The sequence below is a fragment of the Idiotropiscis lumnitzeri genome, chromosome 16 (assembly GCF_059441095.1).
Source record: "Idiotropiscis lumnitzeri isolate Australia: NSW breed Sydney's pygmy pipehorse chromosome 16, RoL_Ilum_1.0, whole genome shotgun sequence".
Lineage (NCBI taxonomy): Eukaryota > Metazoa > Chordata > Actinopteri > Syngnathiformes > Syngnathidae > Idiotropiscis > Idiotropiscis lumnitzeri.
Window position 1 is genome coordinate 6442529 of NC_142406.1, and position 11209 is coordinate 6453737.

The 11209-nt window shown below is 40.2% G+C and overlaps 2 long non-coding RNA genes across 2 annotated transcripts; both read left to right on the forward strand.

Annotated features, from left to right (window-relative positions):
- The first annotated feature begins 2986 nt into the window (after positions 1-2986).
- LOC148321083 (uncharacterized) lies at positions 2987-5379 on the forward strand. Its single transcript, XR_015846797.1, has 2 exons — positions 2987-3120; positions 3216-5379. It is a non-coding gene; the product is annotated as an uncharacterized LOC148321083 (long non-coding RNA).
- A 2009-nt stretch (positions 5380-7388) lies between these two features.
- On the forward strand, positions 7389-10050 carry LOC148321084 (uncharacterized). The gene is made up of 4 exons (XR_015846793.1): positions 7389-8405; positions 8491-8748; positions 8833-8885; positions 9256-10050. It is a non-coding gene; the product is annotated as an uncharacterized LOC148321084 (long non-coding RNA).
- The last annotated feature ends 1159 nt before the right edge of the window (positions 10051-11209 follow it).

Genomic DNA, 11209 nt, shown 5'->3' on the forward strand with positions numbered 1-11209 from the left:
TTTCTCCGGAGGAGGGCCTGGCTGGGTGGATCGCGAGCCTGTAAACAATCAGAACTGCCACGCCCTCCTCCCCGACCCGAACCGTCACAGCATGGCTCTTGTTGGAATTTATCTTTAAATCAATGTTAGAATTTAATTTTAAACCAATGTAAACTCAAATTAATAATCTGACTCCAATTTGTGACTTTACCCAACTCTCACTCATCCAACAATATGCGCGCTCGTTCTGCAATAGAAAGGTATCAGGAAGCCGGCATTTTCACACACGAGTGGATTTATTCCTAATACACAAATCTACAACTTGAGTTTGGGTCCCTCTCAATACAGCTCTCTTTGTCTTCGCTGTTCAGCATTAATTTATAGACACAATATGCAAATGACACAGAGACAAAGGCATCCTGGCATGATTCTATTGGCTATGTGTATGCTGCAGTTAACTTTAGCTTGCTTCTCTTGGTCTTTCTTCAAGTGGTGGCCCCTCCTGCTTGTGGCTGAAGGGTCCAGTTTCTTGTGCATCCCTTCCCCCTCGAGGTATCTGTCTGCGCCAGGCGCCGACCTAAAACCTCCCAAACCTCACATTCTTTCACTTTCTTTTTCCAACTTCACCAGCCACCCACACAGCATTCCACAGAATAACAGTGACACAAGATGCAGGACATCGAATAAAACTAGCCAGGTTTCAACTCTTCCACTCCTTTACTCTGAGCCGGAAGAAGATGTCGGGCAATCGTCTGGGAGTTGTAATCCTCCAAACTAATTGAATCCATAAAACAGATGCGTGTGTGTGTGTGTATGTGTGTATGTTTGTTTTCATGCATTGCAGGGACATTTGACCTGAATACACGCAACACTGCAAGGACAATTTGAATTACGAGGACGCAACCCATGTCCTCGTAATTCGGACAATGCTATTGTAGCGCCTCTCTAGCCGGGGTGACTATATTGAGAGGTGGCTAACCTAGGTTCTTTTGTTTTATAACTATCCCTCAACAGTTTATGGTATGTACATCTATTTACTGAATCGTTGCAAAGTAGTATCTGGCAATTTGCTTTCTTAAATGGCTGATAATCGTTGCCCCGCTTCTAATCTCTCTTAAGAGGACAATAACCGTACAAAATTATTGGACTTCAAAAAGCACTCAAATTTATAACCCAATCTTTCAAGTAGGCAATAAACACACTTGCTTATATAGAAAACAAAAACATTTACTGATAGAAATTAAATAAGGCAGGGAAAAAAATGTTCTCTCAAGTTGGTGTGTGACACAAATGAATGCCTAGTAAACAGTACAAGGTTAAACAAAAAAAGGTCCACCTACACAACATTAATCTAAGGGCCCAGTCACTTTACCTCGCAGCAGGCAGTCACCAAAGTCACGTACCCCAATGTTAAGTAACGTTGCTGGCCAGATCGATGCTTGTGTGCGTAGTAGCCTAAAACAAAATGGCTCCTTCACCCAAAGGCAGAAAATAAACAATGATACCTCCCAATGAAGCAGGTTCACTCCTATGGTCCCACCGGCAAGAAAAAGGGAAAGACAAAAATTATATTCCACATCCACGATGCGATGTTGGCCCGGTCCTCTCAGTCCACAACACACTGTTGACCGCCCGGCGTCCCGATCGGCGTCGTCCACGTCTTCAGCCACGCAGGCCTTAGATAATGCGTTAGCTTGTTGCCAACTGCAGAGCTAAGTCCATGCCACTCATTAGCCGCAGGGCTAACGGCTAATTCCAAACACATAGGTCTTAAGTCAAGTAGTCCACTCAAACTGACCAACTCTATCACTGTTAATGGTTTCTAAAAGAGTCTGGTTTGAACACTTTCGTTAACCAACTCTAACAGTCTACTTTTTGTACACTCGTCTGCCTTCGTTCTCCTATCGCCGCCGCAATCGCCGTCGTCCCTCTCTCGCTCGCTCGCTCACTCCTCGCTCACTCTCTCGCTCACTCGCTCCTCCTCCGGATGTGATCCACTCATTTTAATAACAAAACTAAATACACAAAATTACAACACAAACTGTGTACCTAATTTGTTTCATGGGCTATTATAACAAGCACATTCCCCAAAAATATTATAATACAACAAACAACTGAATAACATTTAGTCAAAAATATTTGAGTGTTTTTAACTTGGTTACACTATCATGTTTCTAAGGGTGTAGAATGCTCAAATTCCAAATTTTAGCCAATGTCCCTTTAAACCACAATAACATGAATGTTGTGTATTATTGTGTGAGAAAACGCCCCTGTAGGCAGGACCTTGTATTGCACCCCCTACTTAATAATTCACACAGTCTATATTTCACAGCTTTTGATTGGCCGATGGTCATAATGCTGTCCGTTCACTCCTCCAAGATGCTGCTCCAGGTGGTTGACAGGATGAAGGCTCCCCGGGGGGCGTGACTTGACATTTTTTTTGACAGGTAAGTCACGCCCTCATGGAACATCAGCTAATAAAGATGAGTAACAAGACACCATCATGCGACACTCTGAAGAAGGCGAAAGACTCGCCGAAACATGTCAGGTAAACAAATCTAACCGAAAACAACATCGCACTGCAATTTCCAAGCTGAGCTGTAATTTTGTCTATTCATTTAAAGTTCAATTGCCTTTGCTGTTTTAAATAATAATAATTGAAATGTTCTAAATAATGACTAGGTGTAATCAATATGGACAAAATTCGAGGACTTCTGCACTCATGATTTGGTAAAATGCTGCATTTGTTTTTACTTAAATCTGAACTCTTTTAATGAAAACATTGGAGTCTATCAGTGTATATTTACACCTCATTTCAACCGGCGTTTAGTAGAGCTGTGCTGTGACACATGCAATATATTTTATTTAGTTTTGTATTGTATTTACTACATATGCTCTCATGGTACACTGAAAGACTGAAATTTAACTGCTAAACAGATCTGCACCAAGTAATTATACACCGGATAGTTTAACTTGTAATTCCCGCCTTATTGCTTTCTTTAGGTCTTCATCTTCAGCAAGATATGTCAGCAATGAGGCCACAAGGAACTAAGGTTAAACCCAAAGAAGCGGTAGCATATTTTTCATCCTTGGGCAAGGACAAGGATAGGTTCCTCATAAAATATATAAATTCATTTTAAGGTGAGGATTGGCAATCACTTCTTTAGTTTGAGCCTTGTTTTCACCATTGTTTTAATTTAATGATTCTAATTCATCCTAATTCTTTCCCTTGTAAGGTCGAGGAGTGTTCAGTTGCTGCCGCTTTCAGAAGGGAGACTTTCTTATTGAATATCGAGGTGAAGTTATAAGCAAACAGGAACGTGAAAACAGACTGAGACTCTACCATGATGCCCTGAAGGTTTTCATGTTTGAATTTTGCTACAATGGAAAAACACTATGGTATGTTTATATGGCGTGTTGTCAAATTTAATTTACAGTATTTAATTTTTGTAGTTTTTTTTTGTGAGTCACCCTCAAAAATGATAAAAACCTGGTACTTTGTATAGTGGTAGTACTACATTGTAAAATATAAGTCAACTTTAGTTGACAAAAAAAAAAACAACTCCTCTCGTAAAAAGTGTGACTTGGACATTTTCGATTTCATTCCTAAAATGATCAATTGTTCAGCCCTAAACTGCAATGCGATCCCTGTCTCTCTGTGCTCTGTAAGAGGAGCGTTTCCCGACCATGGTTAGGCGGCAAGCAGGAACGGTTTAACACAACACGCACCTACCACTATCGCCAATACCATTATGATCGAGTACAATCATATGCATCGCCGAGTCATCTCGTGCATGGCATTGCAGTAGTGAGAGAATGGCTTTGGTTAACATGGTTTTGCCAATCGATTCTTCACATCGATACATATTTTGAGCAGTTTATATCGATGTTAAATTGAGTTTCGATGACTCTTTACATCCCTGGTGGAGAGCCAACAGGTATGAACAGAAATGTTGTATTTCAATCAATACGTCTCTAGACATAATATAAGATGTTGACTACGTCAGCCATTTAGCAGACACTCTCAGACCGGAACACACAAACAGCTGATGCTATCGTGACGAAGAGGTTCAATGTCAAACGCATATTAAATATTCATCTCAAAAATATTTTCACCATAGGGTTCAGGCGTGCCCTAAATTTCAGGTCCTTGAGGTTTTTTTCCGGGCTCTCAAGCGTCAGCGCTACATCATAGGACTACATTGTTTATTAGGCCCAGATGAGTCTTAATCGCTCCTTTATAAGATTGACGGCATTAAAAGGGGGTTGGATTAATCACATAACGTGTTTTTCTGACACCACAGAGAGAGAGAGAGAGAGAGCTCAAAGTTGTTCAATGTTATTCAGTATCATGCGAAATTATTTAATGTCATTCAGTCTCATTCACAATCATTCTTTGTCATTCAGTATCATTCAAAGTTGTTCAATGTTATTCAGATGTATTTAGTATAAATTGTCATTCAACATCATTCATTTTCATTCACAATCATTGTGTCATGATCCGCGTCGGGCATGACAGGAGTTTTTGTCAGTGTTTACGTGTGCATGCGGTTTGTTATTGTTTTCTTCCCTCCTTCCTGCCATGTGCTTCTGTTATTGTTTGGTCAGCTGTGTTAGCGTTTCCCCTCAGCACTCGTCATCACCAGCCACGCACCTGTTCCCAGTTCATCATCACGCACCTGCTTCCCATCTGCTCCCCTAAGTACCCGGACTATTTAAACCTTCCAGACCGACAACGCAGTGTCGGGTCATTGTTCCTCCTTGCCGCATTTCCCGTGTGTCTCGCTACCTTGGACTGTCACGACCACGCCCTGTTCCCGTTAATGCTCTTGTCATCGTTCCCTGTCCGCCTTGTTCGTTCCCGTCTCGTGTTTGTTCCTTGTCCTCGTTCCAGTTTAGTCTCGTTTTGTTTGCCCTTTTGTTATTTTGGCACCCTGCCACGTGTTTGTCCTTGTGTGACCCTGTCAATAAATTCCCTTAACCCTATCCACCTCCTGCCTCCTCGCCTTTTGGGTCCACCTCCTCCTTGCCGTAAGGCACTCATCACACATTGCTTGTTATTCACAATTATTCATTGTAATACAGTATCATTCAAAGTTGTTCAATGTTATTCAGTTCAATTTAAAATTATTTAATGTTATTCAGTATCATTCAACGTCTTTCATTTTCATTAAGCATAATTCAAAATCATTCAATGTCATTCATTATCATTCACAATCTTTAGTTGTCATTCGGTTTCATTCAAAGTTGTTCAATGTTATTCAGATCCGTATAAAATACATTTATGTCTTTCAGCATCATTCATTTTCATTCACAATCATTGCTTGTAATTCGGGATCATTCAAAGTTGTTCATTGTTATTCAGTTTTGTTCAAAATTATTTAATGTCATTCAATATCATTCAAAGTTGTTCAGTGTTATTCACTTCCATTTAAAAATTATTAAATGTCATTCAGTATTCAATTTTATTCACTATGATTCAAAATCATTCACATTATTCACTTTTATTTAATATCATTCAATTTTATTCACTTTGATTCAAAATCTTTCAATAATATTCACTATCATTCTTAATCATTCAATTTAATTCACATTCATTCAAAATCATTCAATATCATGCACTACGATTCAAAACCATCCAATTTCATTCACTATGATTCAATATCATTCAGTTTTTTTCACTTTGATTCGAAATCATTCAATTTCATTCACTTTAATTCAGAATCATTCAATATCATTCAATATTGTTCACTTTAATTTAAAATCACTCAATTTCATTCACTTTGATTTAAAATCACTCAATTTCATTCACTACGATTCAATATAATTTATGTTGGAATCTAGTTTTAAATCAATGTTAGAATTTAATTTTAAATCAATGTAAACTCAAATTAGCAATCTGACTCCAATTTGTGACTTTACCCAACTCTCACTCATCCAACAATATGCGCGCTCGTTCTGCAATAGAAAGGTATCCGGAAGCCGGCATTTGCACGCACGAGTGGATTTATTCCCAATACACAGATTTACTACATATGCGCCTGGGTCTCGGATCCCTCTCAATACAACTCTACACCTCTCTTGCCACCAACCGAACAGCACTTTTTCCGAGTTGCACAGCAGTGATTCATACTATACAATATGTAAATTATACAAAGACAAAGGCATCCTGGCATGATTCTATTGGCTATGTGTATCCTGCAGTTAACTTTAGCTTATTGGTCTTTCTTCCCCTGAAGAATCACGTGGTGGCTCCTCCTGGTTGTGCTTGAGTCATCTCGTCTCCGCCCCCTCCTTGCTGCCAGCACCGTCTGTCCTAAAACATTCCATTCCTGCACCCCCTACTCTGTTCCGCTCCACACGCTCAGCACTTTATAGTCTCACACTTTCATACACAGGATGCAGCAACATCTAATGAACTATGTTAAGCTCAAACTCTTATATTCCTTTATTTAATATTCACTATAATTCAAAATCATTCAATTTTGTTCACTGTGATTCAATATTATTCACAATCATTCTATTTCATGCAATATAATTCAATATCATTCAATTATATTCACTATGATTCAATATGGTTTCATATCATTCAATATAATAAAATCTAATTCAATTCCTTTCAATATGATTCAAAATCAATCAAGATTATTCACTTTCATTCAAAATTATTTAATGTAATTCACAATCATTCATTGTAATTCAGTATCATTCAATGTTATTCACTTCCATGTAAAATTATTTAATGTCATTCAGTATTCATATCATCCACTTTGATTTTATATCGTTCAATTTTATTCTATTTAATATCATTCAATTTTACTCAAAATGATTCAAAATAGGGGTGAGAAGCTCGGCCATCCGGGAGGGACTCAGTGTCGAGCCGCTGTTCCTCCACGTAGAGAGGAGCCAGATGAGGTGGCTCGGGCATCTGTTTAGGATGCCTCCCGGGCATGTCCCACCGGCAGGAGGCCCAGAGGACGACCCAGGACACGCTGGAGAGACTACGTCTCCCAGCTGGCCTGGGAACGCCTCTGCATCCCTCCGGCAGAGCTGGAAGATGTGGCTGGGGAGCGGGAAGTCTGGGCTTCCCTGCTGAAGCTGCTGCCTCCGCGACCCCGGATAAGCGGCGGATAATGGATGGATGATTCAAAATCATTCAATTTCATTCACTATGATTCAAATTCATTCAACCCCATTCAAAATTTCAAAAACATTCATTGTCATTCAAAATAATTCAACGTCATTCGGTCTCATTCAAAATAATTCCCCCCCAAAAAATCCAGCTTTTCTGCCTTCACACGCAATTTCTTCGGGAATCGCATTTTCTTGTTGTGTGAAGGCGGAGGTTTCGGTCCGACGCCCGCGAAAAGTTGGGTGCGAGCCGATCAATGCTGCAAATGAAAATTTCAAATATCTTACTGAGACAAGTAAGACTGAAACAGAAAAGCCCAAAAATCAGTGTGAGAAGTTCGGTTGACTTGAGAAGGATGTGTGAGAGTAAACAACGGCGAGAGGGAGCGGTGGACTGCGGACTCATCGACAGAGTGAATGAAGGGCAGAGACGGTGGTGGATTTTTTCATTTTTATTGTGATATAGTGCTTGTAAATCTCAGATACATGATATCCAAAGAATGAAATATGGCAGTAAGTAAAGCAATACAGAGTGAGATTTAAATGATTAAAAGTTGTCATGGGTTCCAGTTGGTTTGAGATTTTGAGATGAGATTTGGAGTGAAGATGGTTTAGCGCAGGGGTCTTCAATCCTGTTCCTCGAGGGCCGGTGTCCTGCCCGTTTTCCACCTCTCCCTGGTGGAACACACCTGAGCGATCGTTATCTACCTTCTGCAGACCTTGCTGATTATCTGATCATTTGAATCAGCTGTGTTGCAGCAGGGAGAGATGGAAAACCTGCAGGACACCGGCCCTCGAGGAACAGGATTGAGGACCCCTGGTTTAGCGTGTGAACTAGAAGGTGAGTGGCAGAAGAGCATTGGGAGGAGTGAGAGAGAGGGAATTAAGGAGGTCCAACAGTCGGTCGGTGGAGGGTCGCAGGAAGGCAAGTGGAGGGGTCGGCGAAAGTGACGTCGAGGGAAGAGAGAGTGGTTAGATTTGTAACTTTTTTTTAACATTTTAAACGTACCGATCGTTGGCATGGGATGAGAACAGAAAACTGACAAGGTAAGTGAGCCATTGTTAAACAGATCTTTTTTTGTAATGACAGTAAATGTCATTTTACTCTCTTCTGCTTTTAAGAGGTCTTTGTTCTGGAGAAAATAAAATCACAGCAACGTCTCAAAGGGCATCATTGGCATCGGGCTTCATTGACAAATATTAACATCCCCTGTTTCTAACCCCTGGGAGGACGAGGGGAAAAAACAAGCAAAAAAAATACACCTTAGCTGCTCACACCGCAATGAAGGTCACGGGTATGTGTGTACCTAACTATTGTACCTAGATCCTTGGGAGGATTTTGACTCACCGGTCCCGTGTCTGCCTTTTCTCCGCCAACAGATTCGGCAAACGGGCGCACAAAAGAGTACAACGTGGAACACTGACCCCGAAAACCAGGGTGGCAACCGTGCAGACAAAGAAGAGATGGAAGCTCGGTCACCCTGCTACGAGCTCTCAATGAGATGTGGCCGCTTTCGCCTGAGGAAGGAAGGACTTGCTCCTGAGTTTCCGAGGTCCGCGGCACTAATGTTCTCCTAGGCTCAAGTCAAGTCTGTTCTCTCTTCTCTTGAGACCATTTCTATTTATTGAAGGGAAAAGGTAAGTAGCTCATCATTAAACGGCTCCTTTCTTTTTTGTAAAGCCAGTAAATGTTATAATTTTACTGTCCTAAACTTTTAACAGGTCCTTCATTCTGGAGAAAGAGTGTTTCGAGCCAGAACGGAGGTAACGACAATGTGAGTTTGAGTTTGTGTCCCTCATTGATCCATTTTCTATTGTATGAGTGTGACATATTCATTAATTGTGAAGCGTTTTAAGAAAAAAAAAATGATCACGATTATTTTAATATATTGTGAGTCACAGCCAAACCTGTCTCAGAACCGCCTAAATTTTGACTCGCTGATCCTGTATTATGCGCTCCTCTCTACCAAAAGATTTGGAGGACAGGCGCCAAAACACTTGTCAGGGAACACTGAATCCGAAACCAGGGTGGCAACCGTGCGGTACTTCTTTCCCTTCTCGCAGAATTGAACTTTGGCAGGAAACGTCCGTAATTTAACACTTTGTCAGCTTTTGTCCTCACCACCAACTTTATTTTTTTGTTAGAACATTCTTCACGTGGCCCGCGGCTCCGCATCCTCCGTTCGTCTGGACGTGGAAGAGATGAAAGCTCGGTCACCCTGGTATGAGCTCTCCATGAGACGTGGCTGTGCTTGCTGACGAAGAAAGGCCTTGCAGACGCGTTTGGAAGGTCCATGGCACTAATGTTCTCCTAAGAGTCAAGTTAAGCCTGTTCTCTGTTCTCTTCAGACTCTATCTATTGATTGAAAGGAAAAGGGAAGTTGGTCATCCTGTAATTTCCTTTTCTCTCCAAAAAGACTCGTAGAATATGCGCCTCACCACTTATTTATTTCCGTTAGTGCGTTGTCCACCGCCCCTGTTGGCTCATCACGCTCTGTTCGTCGAGACAAAGAACAGTCGGAAGCTCAGTCGCCCTCGTGAGAAAGCGCAATGAAACCTGCTTTGCTTGCCCGACGACGGAAGGACTTGCTGACCTGCTTAGAAGGCTCGTGACATGTTCTCCCAAGGATCAAATAGTCTGTTTTCTGTTCTCTTCAGACCATTTTCTATTTTTTGAAAAGTCAAGTCTTCTAAAACAATCCCCGTACGGTTCTCTGTACAGCTAGATTGTCTAAATTAATGCCATTATTAGTGATGATGATTCTTAGAAAGGTTGCAGTGTGAACGATTTTTGAAGACTTTAGTGGATGCAACAGCCATTTATTTATTTATTTATTTTACATCTAATTTGTGCGGTCGACAGTCTTGTTGGAGTGTGATCAACCTCCATTTGTTGGTGATTATGCAAACATTTTCCATAATAAATGGCAATAAAAATGATCTGCTCCAGGATCAAACCATTGTCAGTGCGACAGGCAAGGTAACATTTACATTCCTTCCTGTCATTTAGGTGCAATGATGTTAACTTCACATTCTTTTTGAGATAGAATTGCCCACTCTGGTTGATGACGTCATAAAGCTGTGGATCCTATCGCAGAGGTTTGTGTTCTCTCCCTGGGTAGTGGTTTGAACATTAAAATTTTGTCCAAGTGAGCGGCGAAACTGTTTGACCTGAAAGATTCTTTTTCATTTAAATTTTTTTCCACTTGCTTTGATACATCTGTTTGTTTATTAATTCACGTTTTTCATCATTTCGGAAGTTGAGGGAACTTAGTTTGATGAAATGCTGTCTCTCCACTGTACGATTGCTCAAAATAATGATTTTAATGGCGTGTGCATGCACATTTTTCCTCACCGCTCCTCCTCACATTTGAAACGTGAAACCTTATGCTGCCATTTCGACCTAACAACTGCCAGCCAAAAAATGTTCATTGGTTTTTATAGCAAAAAAAGCAAATAATTATTGATCAAAATTCCTACTGAGTTTTGAACCGATTACACAAGTATTCAATATTTGCACTGATGGTGGTAACTGTCTTCATTTTTGATTTTTTTTTTTCATCTTATGTATGAATGCTTTTTCCATTTAGCTTAAACAATTTTTATTGTATTTTTTTTTATTTATGTAAAATTCAGCTGTCAAAATGTGTTAATAATAATGTCTCACTTTTTGAACATACTGTCCCATATGTATGACAAAGTATGAGTGTCAACATTTGCTAATAATCCTCAAGAAACCACTGCCATGCAACAGCCGGTCCCAAGATGCGGAAAGAAAGGAATCCAAACTATTTTGACCCCATTGACTTTGATTCTACCTTTTGTTGAAATACTGTATTTTTGTGGGTAATGACATTTCTTTTATTTATTTTTTTGTGTGTATATTTTTCCCTCTTGTTTGTATTATTGTTTTTCATTTGTAAATGTATGATTGAAGTTGCAACAGATATTTTGTATTGTGAGTTATACCTTAATCTGATGGTTTTTTTTTGGAGCAACAGTACATAACTCCTTGTAAAATATGCTATATGAATAAAGTAGCGCTGTCTTTTATTGTACTCGGGGGCGCAACTGCAACTAGTATGTTGAGTTTATCAGC